The sequence below is a fragment of the Mixophyes fleayi genome, unplaced genomic scaffold (assembly GCF_038048845.1).
Source record: "Mixophyes fleayi isolate aMixFle1 unplaced genomic scaffold, aMixFle1.hap1 Scaffold_100, whole genome shotgun sequence".
Taxonomy (NCBI): domain Eukaryota; kingdom Metazoa; phylum Chordata; class Amphibia; order Anura; family Limnodynastidae; genus Mixophyes; species Mixophyes fleayi.
The window spans coordinates 178412-201781 of NW_027445898.1; the positions used below are offsets into that span (position 1 = coordinate 178412).

A 23370-nucleotide genomic window follows, 5' to 3' on the forward strand; every position below is an offset into this window, starting at 1 on the left:
TTTGCACGAATGTGTTTTTTTTTTATTTTTTAATTTTCATTTTTAAATAAATAAAGATATAATGTTAAGCTAACAAATTCTGTGGCGCTTTACCATCATGTTGCTTTTTCCAGAGACCAGACCCCCCCCCCCCCAGGTGTGTGCCTGCCCCCCTCCATCACTCTGTGCCATTCTGCCACCACCTTCATCACTACAGGGGCTATCACACTCTCATTACATTGCCACAAGCCCCCTGTGCCAGCACACACATTACTGTGCCCCCTTAAGATCACACTGCTCACTCCACTGCAGAGAGACTTTACAGGCTCAAGACTGGTGAGCGAGATTGGAAGGAGAAGTGACCCAGAGGAGAACAGACCAAGCTGTTCAAGGTGAGTCCCTGATGTTTCCTTACATCAGTACATTCTCCATGGCTGCACCTTTATTCTCCTGTGTCTGTTTCTAAAATCTCCTCTGTTATAATTTCTTGTGTCATATTCATTATACATGTCCAAACAGGGAAGGTCTTCAAGACTCTGTAGGTATACCGAGGGATGAAGACTTCCAGAAGCTGCGGAGACAGTTCCCTGTGATAGCTGATGGACGTGGGCCACAGTTAAGGGACTACAGACTCCTATCACTCAAGATCAACAGCATAAGAAAATATGGTAAATAAGAATTTATACTAAATTTTAGGTAATAATGAAATTAGTGATTCTGCTTTATAAGGTTTCACAGGAAATGTTATATGTACAGTGTCTGTGAGAAGCTAAGAAACAAAGAAACGCTCAGCTTTTCAAAGACAACTTTTATATGTAGAGCCCTGTATATAGTCACTAAGAGTGTCAGCTCCCTGGGAGAGGGTTCATGGTCAGAGGCCAAGTGAGACTGAGCTATCTGTACAGCGCTGCGGTATATAAATATATGATGTGTGCCTCTAACAGGAGAGAGATATGGGAGCTAAAAGCCACCAGGTCACATGTGACCTCCCCATTAATATTATGTCCATATGACCTTTATACACTGTGCAGGAGGAGACAGGAGATGTATATAGGAGCTGTATATATTTACTTATCACTGCAACACTTTGAAAAGTGTGTGTGTGTATATATGTGTATATATATGTGTATGTATATATATATATATATATATATATATATATATATATACTTTTTTTTTTTTTTCATATATTCACATAGATGGTAATAAAAATATATATTTGACAACTGGTGATAATACATAATAAACTATTAATAATAAATGACCAACTGTTAATAAACATATTTAAAAGAAAATTCATTTAGCAAAAAATAAAATTTTAAACCAGGACAGTCCACCAAAAAACTAATCGTCTAAGTCGGCCCCTTCCCCTCCAAAAGAGGCTTTTTAACTCCATAGTCAAATAGAAGTTCCACCCCAGGACCGATGTATTGTCGCTGTGAGGTTACTGGGTTTAATTATGTTTTTATAGTCCACAGTTTGTAAGAAACTGGCTTAATGTTGTACTTGTTTCTAGAGTGATTTTTTTTTTTTTTGCCAAAAGTTGCTTTGAGGTGCAAGTGACAACTGTACGGTGCACTTATTGTGTCCACACACAACGCTATTCCTTGGAATCTTTAAAACAAAGCAGGTGCCCCATTGCTTCCTATGGGATTATCTTCATTCTTTTATCCCCTTCATCATTATATATTAAAGATCCATGAGAGTCACATAAGATTTCCCTTTCCGAACCCAAACTGGTGGCAACCAGTTTGTCTTCTTTATATTTATCTGGAAACATTGCCGGACCCTTCCATTTGTGATGAAAGACCAGATATTGTTATTTTGGTTACTCAGACACTGTGGCTTTCAGTTGGGTCCTGCGGGGGGACCCTGTCGCCAGCTGACGGACTCTGGAACAGAAAAAAAAAGCAGGGCCCTGTCGTCCGGGCTGGGGATGTTTTGTGTCCATCTCTGGTGCTTAACGTACCGAAGAATCTGATGTTCTTCTGGAAGCAGTCAAAAAAATATTTGGCCTATTTGGGGGAACAATTTAGTTTTTGAAACAAAAGAATGCAGAATTTCCTACCAATAATATCCTCCATGCACATCTTATTCTGCACCTTTCACCAGAATAAGCAGCACAGACATCAGCATCCATCCATTCTGTGCATGCTCCAGAAGTAGTCATCTAAATGTATTTTGCTGAAATATATTACAATTTCCATGACTGTCCACCTGTCAGTCAATTAGTGACAAATGTTTGTAAATTAGAAAATAAGTGTTTAGTCCATTTGCACCGGACTGAAGTTTCTGAATCTGACGTTGCCATATTCCACTTGGCTCAGCTTCTCCAACATCTTCCTCATGTTGGAATGAGCTTCCTCTACCAAAATAGTGATCTGTCTTCTTCTGGCACACTCTTTGCAGATGCACTTTACACAAATCTATCACAGAACTTGCAGTAAATTTGACATGCTAATGGCACACAAACTGAATGAGTATTTTTTTTATAATATGTATTTGTTAAATGGAACAATTTAAGTACCCCTTTGTTCGAAGCACTATGAAACAGTACTTGGGGCAGGCCGTAGGGTCAGCAAATATCCAATAACGTATGAAACTTTGAACAGAACATGCCACACTAGAAATTATAAACTTGTCTGCAAGTTATGTGATATGGCACCTTCTTTCATCCTTTTTTTTTGGGGAGTTTGTTGCATATTAACATCAACTTCCTCTTCCACCTCTCGGTTTCTTTTGCTTGAAGACGATTCAGCATTTCTGAAAATGCAAAAAGTCAATGATATATGTTTCTGGAAAGTCATTTATAGTGGGCTATTATGTGTGTATGTGGATAGAAATAGAGATATATTTATTTTATTAGAACCTTAATGTAGATGTATGCTGGGTGTTTGATGGAAGTGACATCACTGTAATAAAATTGTAGTAAGTATTTCAGCAGTGTCACAATAGCTGCAGTGAGATGAACTACTAGACAGGTTTAATCAGCAGCGTTTGCACTGTCTATTGGTGCTGCTGAGTTATCATGTGTGTAATAAGGGCACAGACTTGTACAGTGTGTATATACACGTACCTTATTGTAGATGTATGCTGGGTGTTTGAAGGAAGTGACATCACTGCCATTCACCTGCCAACCAGGAAGTGCTGAGTGACAGGAAATACCTGGCAGCCATGCTCATTTCTCAGCACATAGCACATTGTACAGACGTGTTCACAGCTCTCCTGACTCTTCTTATTCATTTCACCTCAGACCATTCTACAACAATCAGCTTCTCAAAGAGAGCCTTGTATATAAGTGTCAGCACCCTAGGAGAGGAGATAGATAGATAGATAGATAGAGATGCAGCTCTTTGCAAATTGAAAAATGGTTCCAGAGAAGTGAATATCACACAATATCAATATCTGAGTGAGAGAAGTTAAAAATATCCAAGGCAATGTAAAATACAATATAACATTTTAATATACAATTAAGTCACAATGCTCAATATCAAAAGTATATATCAAAAGTCGTATACTGTGGAGATTAACCTATTATCTAATCTTTACATAACAGTTCCACTGGTGTTCACACTTATTATGATTGATCATCTACAATCTTATATAATAGTTCCATCTGTGTTTACACTTGCTATTATGATTGATCTATAATCAATATCATATCTTCTAATTTATTACTGCAGTAATATATACTTTTTATATTGAGTATTGTGACTTTTAATTGTATATTAAAATGTTATATTGTATTTTACATTGCCTTGGATATTTTTAACTTCTCTCACTCAGATATTGATATCATGTGATATTCACTTCTCTGGAACCATTTTTCAGCGCTGTGTAATTGTTTTCTTCCCAGGAGATTATAACCCTAACTCCCAGGCTCGGGTCTATGGAGGAGAAAATACTTTACCTACAGCTTGGCAGGGTGCTTTGGATACATATCAGTGAGAAGCTAAGATATTCACCAATAGTGCAAAAGCACTCAGCTTCTCACAGATATCCACAGAAGTTTATTCAGATCCCTATTCAATATATTTACCAACCAGCAGGGGATGTCAAGATGGTTTTATTGTACATTGGGTGGAATTCTGCAGTAATGAAATTACATTGATTAAATGGATTGTATCGGGGGGGAGGAAGCACGGCAACCACTGACACTTGCACAGAGGAAAGGCCTAGCATCCCAGGACATATCTGTAAATAAAATAAAATTATATTTTAAAAAGTACATTGATAGTCAATTAAAATATATATTAGACAACAGGTGATAATACTTAAAAGTGGCAAGTTTTTCTGCTCAAAGGCATTTCCCAGCGATTTGGGTCACACGTGACTTTACCGGTCACTTGGTCATTGTTGGAAGTTTCATGCAAATCTGAGATGGCTCGGCCTCCATTCTCGGTTCTGCATTATGCGTAGATAGAGCGTGCTGTTTTATCAGGTTCCTTGCTATATCCATCTCTGTAGCTTCCACCTTTACCTGCATCCTCCTGGCACCAACATATGTTTATCCCCAAAATGTGGCTTATCCCCATTCCAGAACCTGGAAAGCTGAAGAATGCAAACTCCCGAGCTAGTTTCAGATAGTTGGTAGATAGATACGTTCACGGCACTAACAGTCATCCGCCAGCTCTGCTTTTTCCAACAGCAAGAATAAGCTGTTTTTTTGGAATGACATAGCCAGCACAGACATCATCCATCCATCCATTCTGTGCATGCACCAGAAATATTTATCCAAATATATCTTGCTGAAATATATTAGAATTTCCATGACTGTCCACTAGTCAGTCAATTAGTGACAAATGTTTGTAAATTAGAAAATAATTGTGTTTAGGCAGCTTAAGCTGTAATGGAAGTGAATAGCATTGATTACTATAATACATACAAACTGCAGTGTGAATCTTTCTTGCAATATCAATATTTATTAGTCTTTGGGTAACATGTGGGTCCAAGATGGCCTGTTTACTGGTTTAACCTCTTTAGTTGGAGTTAATTTGCTTTAAAATCGGATTTATAAACTGCACATTTGAACATTACAGTTAACCATCATTAAGAAGTGGCTGCTTTATTTAAGAACAAAAATAAATACAAAATACCATACAGGTGTCAAATAACTGCCTTCCATATTCTCGCCTCCACTCACCCAGTTCATTAAAACACAAAATTATGACTGACTCTTCAAGCTTCCTGAATCAGCTACAGTTGATTAATAGGGCCTTCAGATTAAAAATGATTGTGTTTGTCCCTGGGGGAGGAAAGGTCTCGTGATGGAAGGGGCAGAATATCACAAATATCAAAGGGCTGTCAATCTTGTATGGGTTTGAATTAAAGAAACCCAACAAATTATTTAGCCTCTTTAGGGGAAACAATTTAGTTTTAGAAACAAAGGAAATTCTAGAATGTAGAATTTCTTACCAATAATATCCTTCATGCGCATCTTATTCTGCGCCTTCCTCCACTTGTCATAGCAAAAACGACCTTTGCAGACACAATAGTTACTTGAATGACATAATTCATATCGATTTATTTTTTTAATGAAAAGGGGATTTTATTTACTTTTTCAAAATCGTAAAATTTGAGGTAAAATACTTTACTTTCAAATTTTGTACAAAATACAGAGCTATCACATACCCCTGGGAAACTATGTATATTATACATATATTTCTATATAACATTACATCATATATATAATATATATGCCAAAAAAGGTGTGTTTTTTTAAAATAAATATGTATTTATTAAACGGAACAATTTAAGGAGCACTTTGTTGGAAGCACTCTGAAACGGTACTTGTGGCAGGGAATGATTGCAGCCCGTAGGGTCAGTAAATATCCGATAACTGTCCACCAGTCAGTCAATTGGTGACAAATGTTTGTAAATTAGAAAAGAATTGTTATGATTTAACACTCGGTTAAAGTCCAAGTCTGACAGGCCCACTGAACCACTGGGAATTAAAATGTAATTTAGGTTGTGTATACTAATGAGTCAGTGCGGAAGAACTAGTCTAATCCTCTGTTTGTAAGAAGGGCACACAATTCATTTCATCCTGCCAACAGTTTAGACCATATATTTGTGGTAACAATGTACTTTGACAACCACCTCCATGGAGGCAGCTGTTACTTTGACTGTAGCCAGCTGATTGTAAGGAAGCAGCAATAATGTCCTCTAGGAAAGTGCAGGCACTCTAAGGTGGAGGTTCATCGTCCATGTGAAGGGGATGTGTCAGGATAAATGATGAAAATACATCTTTCATACTTTCTGGGGGAGTTTGTTGTACCTCATCTTCCTCTTCCACCTCCTGGTTTCTTTTGCTTGAAGTCGATTCAGCATTTATGAGAATACAAAGTCAATGGCCCCAGTGGGTCAGGTGTTATGTTTCTGGACAGTCATTTATACTGCAGTTTCATCTTTTGAACAGTCATCTATATTGAGCTATTATGTGTGTGTATGTATGTATGTGTATATATATATATATATATTATAATAATTTTTTTTTTTTTTTATTAGAATCATATTGTACATGTATGCTATGTGTTTGAAGGAAGGGTTAGGGTCACTGTAATAATATTGTAGTACGATTTTCAGCAGTGTCACAATAGCTGAGTGAGATGAAGAACCACTAAAAACAGGTTTAATCAGCCGTTTTTGCACTGTCTATTGGTGCTGCTGAGATATCATTGTGTGTAATAAGGTCATAGACTTTCTCCCATTTGGGTTGTTTTTAATCTTCTTTCCACTTCATCATGGGATATTAAAGTTTCATGGTAGTCGCATAAGATCTCCCCTTTCCGAAACAGCCTGGTGGCAACCACTTTCTTTCCTTTAGTTTCATCTGGAATAAATGCCAGACCCTTCCATTCCTGACGGGAGATCAGATGCTCTACATCCTTGTTGTCTTTTTTGGACCCTGTGGCTTCCAGTTCACTAAAATCTCGCAGGTTCGCGGGATGTTTTGTTTCCATCCCTGGAGCTCAACATATTTAATAATTTGACGTTCCTCTGGAAGCCTTGTCCGAAAACGACCTGAAGAAAATTGACAAAACAAATATTAGAATGGCTAAAAAACATTTTAATAGTGCATAATCAAAGGGCTGTCAATCTTGTATGGGTTTGAATTAAAGAAATCCAACACATTATTTAGCCTTTTTAGGGGAAACAATTTAGTTTTAGAAACAAAAGAATGTAGAATTTCTTACCAATAATATCCTCCATTCGCATCTTATTCTGCGCCTTCCGCCACTTAGGGAAAGTGATCAAAAGTGCGTGGGTGCCAACAGAATCACATATCTGTATTAAGGTCTCCTGACCCGTGATTTATGGCCCCCTGGATTGCCAGTCCAGATGCACATTTGTCCCAACCTTTCAAAGCTGCATTCCAGCCCTCTAACCAAAGAGGCAAGTGCTGATCTGCCACAACTGCACTTGATCTTGGCCGAAAGCCATAAAGAGATGTGAAGGCTGTAGGGCCTTCTGTGACTGCCCTCCAAATAAGTGTTTCTTGGTCTTTTTGTTTCTCAGATATCTGTCCCCAAGTCTGTAGTTTAGTGTGGGCATTGTGCAAATATACTAAGGAAAGGAGGAACTTCCATGCATAGATCAGGCTCTGAGCCTTTAACAGATGCGCAAGAACATCTACTTCACGCTGGAAACCATTTTCTAGTGGAGACAGTATAGGATGGTGAATGGTTGTACTTTTTTAAAATTGCTTCCAAGATGTTAACTAGCGCCTCAGAGTTTATGAATTTTTGAGTGCACAGTGTGTACATTTTCTCATAGAAATCTGCAATTTCCATGCGAGCCTGACCAAAAAATACAGTTCTGACAAATGTGAAAGCAGTTCTACCTAGTGAGGAGCTGTCCCACCAACAGCATTTCTACCTGTAGTTACCACTTTATTGAGTTCATTGTACAGTGAGGTATAATTTGTCCTGATAGAATTTTTCCTACTAAAGGAGCCCCTTCCCCTCCAAAGGAGGCTTTTCTAACTCCATAATCAAAGTGGAGTATTTTGCAGTAAAGTTGATATATTAATGGCACACAAACTGCATGAGTTATTTTTTTTTTTTTAGAAAATGTGTATTTATTAAACACAACAATTTAAGTAGCGCATATCTAAAACACCCTGCCAAGCTGATCCAAAGAAATTCTTTTGATATGATTTTTATACTTTTGAAATAAAAAAGGTTTTTTCCAAAATATGTATCCAATGTACAGATATCTGTGAGAAGCTTAAGATATTCACCAATTGTGCAAAAGCTCTCGGCTTCTCACAGACATTGCACTGGGATCTGAATACACTTCTGTGTATATCTTTACCAACTTTTACCAAATTTTATTTACTTTTTCAAAATCGTAAAATTTGAGGTAAAATACTTTACTTTCAAATTTGATACAAAATAGAGCTATCTCATACCCCTGGGAAAATATGTATATTATACATATATTTCTATATAACACTATATCATATATATATATATATATATATATATATATATATATATATATATATATATATATATATATGTAACCCCCTGTCACTGTGTGTATTGTGTGGTGCAATGGGTACACAGTGCACCTCCTTCTCAAGCCCAGGCTAGCTGATGGGCCATGGGTGTAAATGATCAGGGGGTCCCTGCACATGCAGGTGTTTCTCTGTAGTTAGTGGGACACAGGTGATGCAGTGTAATAAAAGTCACAATAAATTTGGGCGCCAGACCATCTCTATAACAAATTAAACTCTTTATTTACACTCCTCTTCCTCCAGCACGATAATCATATTGGTTTCATCAATAAAGAAATATATGTACAGCTCCTCACTCTCTCCAGCACAGTTCTTAATCAGCAATACGAATATGGTTGCAAATATCTTATTACTCCTCCTGCACAGTTCTTAATGTTATCCAGATGTTATGTAACATAAATCATAGGTTTTTCTTACACTCCATTAAGGCTTTACTAACACGCCACTAGGGGGCGTTACATATATATATATATATATATATATATATATATATATATATGCCAAACAAGTTGTGTTTTTTTTAAGACTTTTTAGAAATTGTAACGTCTAAAGACACTGCACAGATTAGCTAGTTTACAGTTGTGTACATATGGAGGAGTGTTGGACAAGGGATATTCCTTGTGGCTTAGAATATACTAGAAGAGGTACAGTAGAAAAATACAAATATTTGATACGCACCATTTCCTCATCCTGCTGAAGTACAAAAGTAGCAACTTGCTGCGTGGATGTCTTATGGTTCTTCACACCAACAGTAGTGTTTACCACTTCATCTCCAAGATTGCGCTGATGGCGTTTCCTTTGCAGCCACTCAGTCACCTGCAGATGATAAAGTCATTTAACTTATCTACAGTTTACCTGGAGGAAACAGAGGTCAGGTATTAGGGTGTTACTTACTGTCATGTTCTGCACTACACCCGGTCGTTGCAGGTGCTTGAGAATGACCACAGCCTCCAGATAGTAGAGGATTGTCAGCTTCTCTTTTTTCCTCAAGCTTCTGATCTGTTTTAGCTTTCTCAATGGCTTCAAGAAATCCAGGCTTTGCCACCGCCAGAAGCTTACGGTACTCCTCTGGGGGTTTAATGTCATCACTCAGCAAGTTGTACCTGTAAATAATACATACAAGAATGATTACACATGCAGCAGTTATAATATAATTGTACAAAAATGTAGGACAGCCGAGGAGCTGTTGTAGGTACCTAGACACCCTGACTGTTGCAGTGCACAGTTTCTACCTAGAGCTTATGTGTATCTTTTGAATAGTTATTTAAAAGCAATTTCCTTTACCCTTGTCAGAGAGGTCTATGAGGAACAAAACTATGTATACCTGAAGTAAAACTGTGCCTGCCCCTGAATCCGTGCTTGAGTGTTACCTTTTTGCCACGATCTCCTTTGAGACGGCTTTATTGATGGCCCCTTGGATGTCCTTTGTCCGATTCATAAAAGATTGAAAGGCTTCAAACAGGTCCTTGTTTTGAAGCACCAGGTTGGTGGATGTGATCTGGTACTGAACAAACCTCTTCAAGCTCTTAAGATAGTTTGCAGCAGTCTGGTTCGTTAGTCCAGTTTCTCTAAGCTTGTTAAAATACTGGATGGTTTTTTCAATGTCCAGTACAAAATCCAAGGAGACTTTTGTTCTGTCCATGTAGAACAAGTACCTTGCGACATTTTCCACCTAAGATTAAAAAGTCCCACTGAACCATCTGACTTGTCACATTTGGCAGCTGATGCCTAGGAAGTGTTGGTTATAAAGGTATATTGGTGTTTACAAAGCCTGTTTCTTAAAAAAAACAAGTGTGCAGGCAGTGACATAGGAAGTGTAACACTGGCACAGGAAATACCTGGCAGCCATGTTCAGTTCTCAGCACATACCACATAGTAAGGACATTTTTTCACAGCTCTCCAGCCTCTTCTTCATTTGAACTCAGACCATTCTACAACAATCAGCTTCACAGGAAATCTTCTCTGTACACATCTGTGAGAATCTAAGACACTACATCTGTTTTGATGACACACTCGGCTTTTCAAAGACAACCTTATATGTAGGGAGCCCTTTATGCACTCACTAAGAGTGTCAGCTCCCTGGGAGAGGGTTCTAGGTCAGATGCCAAGTGAGACTGAGCTATCTGTACAGCACTGCGGTATATAAATATATGATGTGCTAAAAGCCACCAGGTCACATGTGACCTCCCCTTTAATATTCTGTCCATATGACCATTATACACTGTGCAGGAGAAGACGGATATATATAGGAATTGGGTAAATATATATATATATACACATCACTGCAACAGTTTGAAAAGATTAATGTTATATAGAGATACATATTTTTAAAGACAACCTTATATTTACAGTATCTAAATAAAAACTACAGTGATATTCAATAAAGTTATATATTTATTGGACAACTGGTGATATTAATACATAATTAACAGTTAATGATATAGGTGCAACTATTTATGAACATATTAAAAATTTGAAAATAACCCAAACAATATTTTAAACCAGGACACAAAAAACTAATCGTCTAGAAAAGAGAGGTCAGCCCCTTCCCCTCCAAAGGAGGCTTTTGTAACTCCATAATCAAAGAGCAGTTCCACTCCAGGACTGATGTCCTCTGACGCCATCAGTAATATTGAAGATATGGAATTGTTGAAAAGGATTAAAGATATTGGCTTAATGTTGAACTTGTGTCTTGAATGATTGATTTTTCTACCAAAAGTCGATTGAAGGTGTGGGTGACAACTGCATGGCGCAGTTGTTGCGTCCACACACAAACGTTTTTGCTTTGAGTCTTTAAAAAAGTATAGGTACCCCATTTCTCCCATTTGGGTTGTTTTTAATCTTCTTTCCCCTTCATCATGGGATATTAAAGTTCCATGGTAGTCGCATAAGATCTCCCCTTTCCGAAACAGCCTGGTGGCAACCACTTTCTCTCCTTTAGTTTCATCTGGAATGATTGCCAGACCCTTCCATTCCTGACGGGAGATCAGATGCTCTACATCCTTGTTGTCTTTTTGGTCTTTCGGACGCTGTGGCTTCCAGTTCGCTAAAATCTCACAGGTTCTCGGGATGTTTTGTTTCCATCCCTGGAGCTCAACATATTTAATAATTTGACGTTCCTCTGGAAGCCTTGTCCGAAAACGACCTGAAGAAAATTGACAAAACAAATATTAGAATGGCTAAAAAACATTTTAATAGTGCATAATCAAAGGGCTGTCAATCTTGTATGGGTTTGAATTAAAGAAATCCAACACATTATTTAGCCTTTTTAGGGGAAACAATTTAGTTTTAGAAACAAAAGAATGTAGAATTTCTTACCAATAATATCCTCCATTCGCATCTTATTCTGCGCCTTCCGCCACTTGTCGTAGCAAAAACGACCTCTAGGAAGTTGCAGGCACTCTTTAAGAGGTGGAACTTCACGGTCCATGAGAAGGGGATATGTCAGGATGAATGACGAGTATACATCATCTTTCATCCTTTTTTGGGGAGATTGGGATACCTCAACATCATCTTCCTCTTCTACCTCTCGGTTTCTTTTGGTCGAAGAAGATTCAGCAGTTCTGAAAATTCAAAGTCAATGTTATATGTGTTTCTGGACAATGAATTATAGTGCAGTTTCCCCTAATAATATATTTACTTTGTCGATGCTTGAGGTGGTTCCTTGGGAATCGTGCTATTTAAAATTTCTGAGGCCATCACCAGGTCCTCTATGTTTTTCATCCGATAAAACCGCTCTGCGGTGGCATCCGAATGTGCCAAATACTTGGCAAATGCACTCTCTTGGCCATCCGAGAACTTAGAGGACACATAAGTTTCCATAACGCGGCGGATTTCCTGGCTTGTGATGGGTTTCAGATTAAATCTAGAAAGGGAAAATAAAGTATAGTAAAGTAATGAAAATGTTAAGAGTATGGTAGCAAAATTGACCAATGTTTTTGCGTATCTCCAATGTGTTTATCCCCCCATGAGAAATGTAATATAGCTATGTTACGTGCAGATAAACAAGTCATCTTCACTTACTTTTGGTGGAACCTTGAGAGGTCATTGGATGCATTATATATTTTTTCACCCGTTGTTGAGATGAAAAAATATGCGCTGTCCTGGTTGTTCTTGAAGAATGTGGTTCTGATCTTCTTGAAATAAACATCAAACCACTGAAAGGAAAGAGAAACAAATGTTACCTTTGCAGACACAATAGTTACTTGAATGACATGTCATATCTATTTATTTATTTTTTAATGAAAGGAATCTTATTTACTTTTTCAAAATCGTAAAATTTGAGGTAAAACACTTTACTTTCAAATTTGATACAAAATACAGAGCTATCTCATACCCCTGGGAAAATATGTATATTATACATATATTTCTATATAACACTATATCATATATATATATATATATATATGCCAAACAAGTTGTGTTTTTTTTAAGACTTTTTAGAAATTGTAACGTCTAAAGACACTGCACAGATTAGCTAGTTTACAGTTGTGTACATATGGAGGAGTGTTGGACAAGGGATATTCCTTGTGGCTTAGAATATACTAGAAGAGGTACATTAGAAAAATACAAATATTTGATACGCACCATTTCCTCATCCTGCTGAAGTACAAAAGTAGCAACTTGCTGCGTGGATGTCTTATGGTTCTTCACACCAACAACAGTAGTGTTTACCACTTCATCTCCAAGATTGCGCTGATGGCGTTTCCTTTGCAGCCACTCAGTCACCTGCAGATGATAAAGTCATTTAACTTATCTACAGTTTACCTGGAGGAAACAGAGGTCAGGTATTAGGGTGTTACTTACTGTCATGTTCTGCACTACACCCGGTCGTTGCAGGTGCTTGAGAATGACCACAGCCTCCAGATAGTAGAGGATTGTCAGCTTCTCTTTTTCCTCAAGCTTCTGATCTGTTTTAGCTTTCTCAATGGCTTCAAGAAATCCAGGCTTTGCCACCGCCAGAAGCTTACGGTACTCCTCTGGGGGTTTAATGTCATCACTCAGCAAGTCGTACCTGTAAATAATACATACAAGAATGATTACACATGCAGCAGTTATAATATAATTGTACAATAATGTAGGACAGCCGAGGAGCTGTTGTAGGTACCTAGACACCCTGACTGTTGCAGTGCACAGTTTCTACCTAGAGCTTATGTGTATCTTTTGAATAGTTATTTAAAAGCAATTTCCTTTACCCTTGTCGGAGAGGTCTATGAGGAACAAAACTATGTATACCTGAAGTAAAACTGTGCCTGCCCCTGAATCCGTGCTTGAGTGTTACCTTTTTGCCACGATCTCCTTTGAGACGGCTTTATTGATGGCCCCTTGGATGTCCTTTGTCCGATTCATAAAAGATTGAAAGGCTTCAAACAGGTCCTTGTTTTGAAGCACCAGGTTGGTGGATGTGATCTGGTACTGAACAAACCTCTTCAAGCTCTTAAGATAGTTTGCAGCAGTCTGGTTCGTTAGTCCAGTTTCTCTAAGCTTATTAAAATACTGGATTGTTTTTTCAATGTCCAGTACAAAATCCAAGGAGACTTTTGTGCTGTCCATGTAGAACAAGTACCTTGCGACATTTTCCACCTAAGATTAAAAAGAGAGAAAAATGAGATTAAATACCATGCTGAAATAAAATGAAGCTGATATAAAGTACATTCCAATAACAGCAACCAATACTATGGGTTCTATATAGGAAAGTAATGTTGTATACAGTGTACGGGATATTAAGAGAAAAATGGTAATGTTTATATGTAGGCATGGAGCGCGAGTCTGTTGTATATAAAGGACCCATCACTGAACATTACTGACTATGCAACATATAAATGGCTGATGATTATGATAGGAAATACAAGATAATGTAATTGTTTATTACTACTAAAATTTGTACCTCCTGCTGGCAATTTGGTACATTCAAGGTATGTGTCAAGTGCTTTTGGAATCCTTCAAGGATGGGATGCTCCTTGCTGTGTTTGTCGTACAAACCAGCTTCAGACATCTTCTTCCTTAGTGGAACACTCCAGTTTGGTGCGTTATCACTGGAATTAAAGACAAACAAAACAAGTTATATTATCATTGCGTCCAAATATTGGTAACAAATGAAGCCCAATGATAGAGAGAGTGAGAAACGAAGGAACAAATGTATGATCCACTTTACTTACATTGCTTGATTTTCATTATGAATTTCATCATCATCTTCCCCATCTGTATCAACATTAACTGATGGACGTCTGTCCTTAATTTGGTTGTGTTTTTGCAGAGGCCTAAGGACACATTATGTAACAAATAAGAAATGAACAGGTTATATAAATAAATGGTGATGATGATGATAATACAAGGCCCTGACAATTCTGCAAATTATAAGAATGGGTGGGGGGGGGGTAGCATTGACAGGTGCAAGATATATTATCAGTTATCTTATAAATAGTAATACTATTAATTATTACATTGTTGCTTTAATGGAAACCTGAAGTTATGTGAAGCTATGGAAACAGATTGTAATTAGAAATAACCAATACAATCTTTACAGACCGTGCTGGGGTTGGTGAGGGTTTTCCTTTAACGTAAACTCCAGACTGCTCAAAAAACCTGACCAGCTCCTCCATGTGTGCCGCACTGAAGGTTCTGAATCTGTTGTCAGTATAGTTAACTATGCTGAGCTTTTCCAACATCTTCCTCATGTTGGAACGAGCTTCCTCTACCAAAATGGGGATGCTTGAAGGATCTGCCTTCTTCTGGCACACTCGTTGGAGATGGACTGATAAATTTGTGTCTAGTTTCTCACAGAACTTGCAGACCAGTGGAGTTCTGTGAGACCTGCCAAAAAAGCAAAATATTAGTTTTTCAAAGACGACATTATATACAATAGAATGTACTAAATAAATGATAGCTAGAATCTGGTTGCTATAAGCAACATCTCAAACTCAGTTTACTATCCCTATGTGTTTTGCCCCCAAAAAATATATATACAATTTGTAATTGTATATAATAAATACAGGCTGCTAGCTACATATATTTACAGATCTCTAAATAAAATTGGTTTAAATACAACATTTATATGCAATAGAAATATATATTTATTGGACAACTGGATAATAGAATGTACTAAATAAATGAGAGCTAGAATCTGGTTGCTATAAGCAACATCTCAAACTCAGTTTACTATCCCTATGTGTTTTGCCCCCAAAAAATATATATACAATTTGTAATTGTATATAATAAATACAGGCTGCTAGCTACATATATTTACAGATCTCTAAATAAAATTGGTTTAAATACAACATTTATATGCAATAGAAATATATATTTATTGGACAACTGGATAATAGAATGTACTAAATAAATGAGAGCTAGAATCTGGTTGCTATAAGCAACATCTCAAACTCAGTTTACTATCCCTATGTGTTTTTGCCAACAAAAATAACTGAAATGCTAATACATGCATACATGGCAGTTGTTTGTAATTCTATATAAAAGGAAACAATTATAAACAAAAACATATGTAATATTGTATTTACACTTTTGTGAGAAGCTAAGATCGTGCATCACTTTTGCACGTATATATATTAATACACACATTAAAGTGAACATGTTAAAAGAAGTGTTTTTTTTTTTTTTTGTTTGTTTTTTTTGCCATAACCCCAAATGGTAGCTAACATTGTTCAAAATAGTTGAGTTCAAACATACACAGATAAATACCACTTACTTTTTCTGGATGGCCTCCATTATGATAGGAAAGGCAGGATTTTAGTTTAGCAAAATGGAAGGAGATCTTTCTTGATTGCAAATGCTTTCATAATGGAGCTTTTAGAGGACTTTATAGTGGTAGCTTACAAAATGAACCAGAGACAACCTCAGGATAATTTGCAAAAGGTGTAAAAATTTAAAGTTTTGAAGACAAGAGATTCCTGAGTCACTTCTAACTCATTAACACTAGAATGACATTTTGACTTGTAAATGATGTATGTATGCAGCACAGGAGATTCTAAAACAAGGTTATTGTGACACTTTATTTTATATATGTTCCCAATTCAGGGATATGGGAACATTCCATTAAAAAGCCTGCATTTGCTTTGTTATCTGAATTTTGCATTTTGTGGCAGCTCATATAATTTTCTTGCTGCCTTAATGGAGCAGCTACAGACATTGTCTGGATATTTACACAAAGTATCTACAGGGCTCATTCATGTGCAGCGAGAGTGTTGTGAAAGGAAATGGCTAATAAAGGTGTCTCTCAGGTATTCCCATCAGATTTGTGGCTCCAGACATATTTACACAAAGCACATCTCACACCCAACAGATTTACATCCCTAGCTCAGAGCCATGAGATGCAATATTTCATCTAAAGAGTAGGGATCTTCAATAGCCCTTTTCTTGCTGAAAGGGACAATGAGCAGACATATATAAATAAAGCCCCAGGATTTAAATAATTCACAGCTGACTTGAGTATACTTGGCTGGGGGAGGAATTATGGAGCGAGTAATATAAATAAATATTTAAACCGCAAATGCGTTCAATTGTGTTCTAAGGATGATGACAATCAGACAATGTGAGATAAATACCGATATGAATTAAAACAAATATTTACTGAAACATTGTCTAACTACTCAGTTTGTTAGACAAATGTTGTCCCCTCATCATCAACATCAACATTTATTTATACAATGGCCTGTGTAGCTATTACATAGTTACATTATTTTACATAGGGACCTGAATAAACTTTCTTTTACCTCATGAATTATCATGGAAAAGAATCATGATTGTATAGAATTTTTGTTTTTTCTCTAAACCAAATTTGTGTTAGAATTTCCTGGGTGCTGAGACACAAGATCATTTATGATATAGTTGTCATTTTACATAGGGATCTGAAACAACGTACCTGTCCCTGAGGAATCAAATAGTAATTTTCAGAATCTTAAATGATTTCACCTAAGTCTCTCTTGAAATGTAGAAGTTAGCAGAGTTTTATCTATTGGTCAGGGGATTGATATATTGCAGTAAAACACTGCCCACAGATAATAAAAGACCTTTCCTTGTAGGAGGTTACAAAACATTTTGTAGTGAGAGAATATCTTAGGAGCTCCCTTCAATTGCTGTCTGATCACATTTCAGCCACCCCACCCCTGCTTCCAGAAAGGTAGGCCTGAAAAGGGTGGATGGGGGAACATCATTCAGTTGGGCATAACTCTGCAGTGCAAGGCCGTAGAGAAGCGAGGAAGGACTCCTTGGAAAGAGGAGGGTGGGGGCTTCAAGTTCTCTATTAGGCACCTGGGCCTTTGGGGCCCTTGGAAGGGCCAGACTCACTTTAAGTTGTTGAAGGTTTTATGAGAGCTATTGCAAGGTGCTAGCGCCCTTGGCTCAATGCAGTGTCCTTCCTGGGGACCCACAATTATGAGACTGGTACAGTTGAACAGGGGGGACTCTGAAGTGTATGCGGTTTAAATTTGGCATCACTGACCCATTTGTAAGCGGAGAAACACCCCTTCAAAATTATCAATAACAGGCGGCATAAAGCCCCAGGAGGCTGATACCTGGATACCCTATATTCATCATTTCATATCTCAGGCCCCCTTAGTCCCCTAGGCTATATAGAGGGGTCATAATTTAAAGGAGAGTCCCAGCTCTTTCAGGGTACCACTGGAATTGTAATAAACCCAGCAGAGCAAGAGATATCGACATTCATATCGTCCTATTACGTCTTAAGGCCTTACCGACAAAACTGCACATGCTAGAGGCATGTTCTTGCTCTTATGGGTCCAAGAGTATCCCAGACTCTGGCTTTGGCCTTAAACTTTAGCAGACAATCCCATCTTTCAGGGAACATTGAAAGCTAATCAATAGCCCCTCCAGAATCGGAGAAATCGAGGTTTCAGCCCCCCACCCCTGCTTCCAGAAAGGTAGGCCTGAAAAGGGTGGATGGGGGAACATCATTCAGTTGGGCATAACTCTGCAGTGCAAGGCCGTAGAGAAGTGAGGAAGGACTCCTTGGAAAGAGGAGGGTGGGGGCTTCAAGTTCTCTATTAGGCACCTGGGCCTTTGGGGCCCTTGGAAGGGCCAGACTCACTTTAATTTGTTGAAGGTTTTATGACAGCTATTGCAAGGTGCTAGCGCCCTTGGCTCAATGCAATGCCCTTCCTGGGGACCCACAATTATGAGACTGGTACAGTTGAACAGGGGGGACTCTGAAGTGTATGCGGTTTAAATTCGGCATCACTGACCCATTTGTAAGCGGAGAAACACCCCTTGAATATTATCAATCACAGGCGGCATAAAGCCCCAGGAGGCTTATACCTGGATACCCTATATTCATCATCTCATATCTCAGGCCCCCTTAGTCCTCCAGGCTTTATAGAGGGGTCATAATTTAAAGGAGAGTCTCAGCTCTTTCAGGGTACCACTGGAATTGTAATAGACCCAGGAGAGCAAGAGATATCGACATTCATATTGTCCTATTACGTCCTAAGGCCTTACCGACAAAACTGCACATGCTAGAGGCATTTTCTTGCTGTTATGGGTCCAAGAGTATCCCAGACTCTGGCTTTGGCCTTAACCTTTAGCAGATAATCTCAGCTTTCAGGGGACATTGAAAGCTAATCAATAGCCCCTCCAGAATCGGAGAAATCGAGGTTTCAGCCCTCCCACCCCTGCTTCCAGAAAGGTAGGCCTGAAAAGGGTGGATGGGGAAACATCATTCAGTTGGGCATAACTCTGCAGTGCAAGGCCGTAGAGAAGCGAGGAAGGACTCCTTGGAAAGAGGAGGGTGGGGGCTTCAAGTTCTCTATTAGGCACCTGGGCCTTTGGGGCCCTTGGAAGGGCCAGACTCACTTTAAGTTGTTGAAGGTTTTATGAGAGCTATTGCAAGGTGCTAGCGCCCTTGGCTCAATGCAGTGTCCTTCCTGGGGACCCACAATTATGAGACTGGTACAGTTGAACAGGGGGGACTCTGAAGTGTATGCGGTTTAAATTTGGCATCACTGACCCATTTGTAAGCGGAGAAACACCCCTTCAAAATTATCAATCACAGGCGGCATAAAGCCCCAGGAGCCTGATACCTGGATACCCTATATTCATCATTTCATATCTCAGGCCCCCTTAGTCCCCTAGGCTATATAGAGGGGTCATAATTTAAAGGAGAGTCCCAGCTCTTTCAGGGTACCACTGGAATTGTAATAGACCCAGGAGAGCAAGAGATATCGACATTCATATCGTCCTATTACGTCTTAAGGCCTTACCGACAAAACTGCACATGCTAGAGGCATTTTCTTGCTCTTATGGGTCCAAGAGTATCCCAGACTCTGGCTTTGGCCTTAAACTTTAGCAGACAATCTCATCTTTCAGGGAACATTGAAAGCTAATCAATAGCCCCTCCAGAATCGGAGAAACCGAGGTTTCAGCCCCCCACCCCTGCTTCCAGAAAGGTAGGCCTGAAAAGGGTGGATGGGGGAACATCATTCAGTTGGGCATAACTCTGCAGTGCAAGGCCGTAGAGAAGCGAGGAAGGACTCCTTGGAAAGAGGAGGGTGGGGGCTTCAAGTTCTCTATTAGGCACCTGGGCCTTTTGGGCCCTTGGAAGGGCCAGACTCACTTTAAGTTGTTGAAGGTTTTATGAGAGCTATTGCAAGGTGCTAGCGCCCTTGGCTCAATGCAGTGTCCTTCCTGGGGACCCACAATTATGAGACTGGTACAGTTGAACAGGGGGGACTCTGAAGTGTATGCGGTTTAAATTTGGCATCACTGACCCATTTGTAAGCGGAGAAACACCCCTTCAAAATTATCAATCACAGGCGGCATAAAGCCCCAGGAGGCTGATACCTGGATACCCTATATTCATCATTTCATATCTCAGGCCCCCTTAGTCCCCTAGGCTATATAGAGGGGTCATAATTTAAAGGAGAGTCCCAGCTCTTTCAGGGTAGCACTGGAATTGTAATAAACCCAGGAGAGCAAGAGATATCGACATTCATATCGTCCTATTACGTCTTAAGGCCTTACCGACAAAACTGCACATGCTAGAGGCATTTTCTTGCTCTTATGGGTCCAAGAGTATCCCAGACTCTGGCTTTGGCCTTAAACTTTAGCAGACAATCCCATCTTTCAGGGAACATTGAAAGCTAATCAATAGCCCCTCCAGAATCGGAGAAATCGAGGTTTCAGCCCCCCACCCCTGCTTCCAGAAAGGTAGGCCTGAAAAGGGTGGATGGGGGAACATCATTCAGTTGGGCATAACTCTACAGTGCAAGGCCGTAGAGAAGCGAGGAAGGACTCCTTGGAAAGAGGAGGGTGGGGGCTTCAAGTTCTCTATTAGGCACCTGGGCCTTTGGGGCCCTTGGAAGGGCCAGACTCACTTTAAGTTGTTGAAGGTTTTATGAGAGCTATTGCAAGGTGCTAGCGCCCTTGGCTCAATGCAATGCCCTTCCTGGGGACCCACAATTATGAGACTGGTACAGTTGAACAGGGGGGACTCTGAAGTGTATGCGGTTTAAATTCGGCATCACTGACCCATTTGTAAGCGGAGAAACACCCCTTGAATATTATCAATCACAGGCGGCATAAAGCCCCAGGAGGCTTATACCTGGATACCCTATATTCATCATCTCATATCTCAGGCCCCCTTAGTCCTCCAGGCTTTATAGAGGGGTCATAATTTAAAGGAGAGTCTCAGCTCTTTCAGGGTACCACTGGAATTGTAATAAACCCAGGAGAGCAAGAGATATCGACATTCATATCGTCCTATTACGTCTTAAGGCCTTACCGACAAAACTGCACATGCTAGAGGCATTTTCTTGCTGTTATGGGTCCAAGAGTATCCCAGACTCTGGCTTTGGCCTTAAACTTTAGCAGACAATCTCAGCTTTCAGGGGACATTGAAAGCTAATCAATAGCCCCTCCAGAATCGGAGAAATCGAGGTTTCAGCCACCCACCCCTGCTTCCAGAAAGGTAGGCCTGAAAAGGGTGGATGGGGGAACATCATTCAGTTGGGCATAACTTTGCAGTGCAAGGCCGTAGAGAAGTGAGGAAGGATTCCTTGGAAAGAGGAGGGTGGGGGCTTCAAGTTCTCTATTAGGCACCTGGCCCTTTGGGGCCCTTGGAAGGGCCAGACTCACTTTAGGTTGTTGAAGGTTTTATGAGAGCTATTGCAAGGTACTAGCGCCCTTGGCTCAATGCAGTGCCCTTCCTGGGGACCCACAATTATGAGACTGGTACAGTTGAACAGGGGGGACTCTGAAGTGTATGCGGTTAAAATTTGGCATCACTGACCCATTTGTAAGCGGAAAAACACCCCTTCAAAATTATCAATCACAGGCGGCATAAAGCCCCAGGAGGCTTATACCTGGATACCCTATATTCATCATCTCATATGTCAGGCCCCCTTAGTCCCCTAGGCTATATAGAGGGGTCATAATTTAAAGGAGAGTCTCAGCTTTTCAGGGTACCACTGGAATTGTAATAGACCCAGGAGAGCAAGAGATATCGACATTCATATTGTCCTATTACGTCCTAAGGCCTTACCGACAAAACTGCACATGCTAGAGGCATTTTCTTGCTCTTATGGGTCCAAGAGTATCCCAGACTCTGGCTTTGGCCTTAACCTTTAGCAGATAATCTCAGCTTTCAGGTGACATTGAAAGCTAATCAATAGCCCCTCTAGAATCGGAGAAATCGAGGTTTCAGCCCTCCCACCCCTGCTTCCAGAAAGGTAGGCCTGAAAAGGGTGGATGGGGAAACATCATTCAGTTGGGCATAACTCTACAGTGCAAGGCCGTAGAGAAGCGAGGAAGGACTCCTTGGAAAGAGGAGGGTGGGGGCTTCAAGTTCTCTATTAGGCACCTGGGCCTTTGGGGCCCTTGGAAGGGCCAGACTCACTTTAAGTTGTTGAAGGTTTTATGAGAGCTATTGCAAGGTGCTAGCGCCCTTGGCTCAATGCAGTGTCCTTCCTGGGGACCCACAATTATGAGACTGGTACAGTTGAACAGGGGGGACTCTGAAGTGTATGCGGTTTAAATTTGGCATCACTGACCCATTTGTAAGCGGAGAAACACCCCTTCAAAATTATCAATCACAGGCGGCATAAAGCCCCAGGAGGCTGATACCTGGATACCCTATATTCATCATTTCATATCTCAGGCCCCCTTAGTCCCCTAGGCTATATAAACTAAGAGAACTGGGTCTCTGTAACAAAACAATATTTAATTATCTAAGAAATTTGAGGAGATTTATTGGTTATAAAACAACAGCCACCAATGTGGCAGCAAATGATCCACCGCTCTTTCAAGCCTGCGTCCATTTTCTCAACGTAACAAATGCAATTTGGAAAAAACTGAGCAAAGGCGTGTCAAAGGAAAGGGTCGTCAAAAGGTGAGAGCAATAAACATGAATGACATTTAGGTTTTGACTTTATAGTATTCTTGCTACACTAATTTGTGACTTTTCAATTTACTTCATTTTTAATCCACATTTTTCTTATATGATCTGCAGGTTTAACACATTGACGACAGATTCCTTGCAGCCAGAGGACTGCCGCCGGCTACTGGAGGTTGCAAAACCAGAATTTTTGAATTGCATCCATCGTGCTTCTACTGCTAAAACACTAACTGTCAAACATCAGCTCAACATTCTCTACTACCTGGAGGCTTTGCTCATTCTGAAACATCTGCAAAGACCTGGAGTGGTTGCTAATATGACTGTAAGTACTATTGGATGTTGATGACTTAAACTTTAAAATATAAAAGTGGTCTTTAATGTTGATGTTATATCTTCATATTCCTAGGTTGAGGAATGGCACAAGAGGGTTCCTCACAACTTCACATCGGAGGGAACCTCTGAAAAGCTTGTTGTTGTAGGAGTGAAGCATCACAAAACTGCTACACAAGTG

At 39.5% G+C, this 23370-nt stretch overlaps 1 long non-coding RNA gene across 1 annotated transcript; it reads left to right on the plus strand.

The window, feature by feature from the left end:
* On the plus strand, positions 1-23370 carry LOC142112136 (uncharacterized). The gene is made up of 3 exons (XR_012681171.1): positions 1-647; positions 22974-23181; positions 23266-23370. It is a non-coding gene; the product is annotated as an uncharacterized LOC142112136 (long non-coding RNA).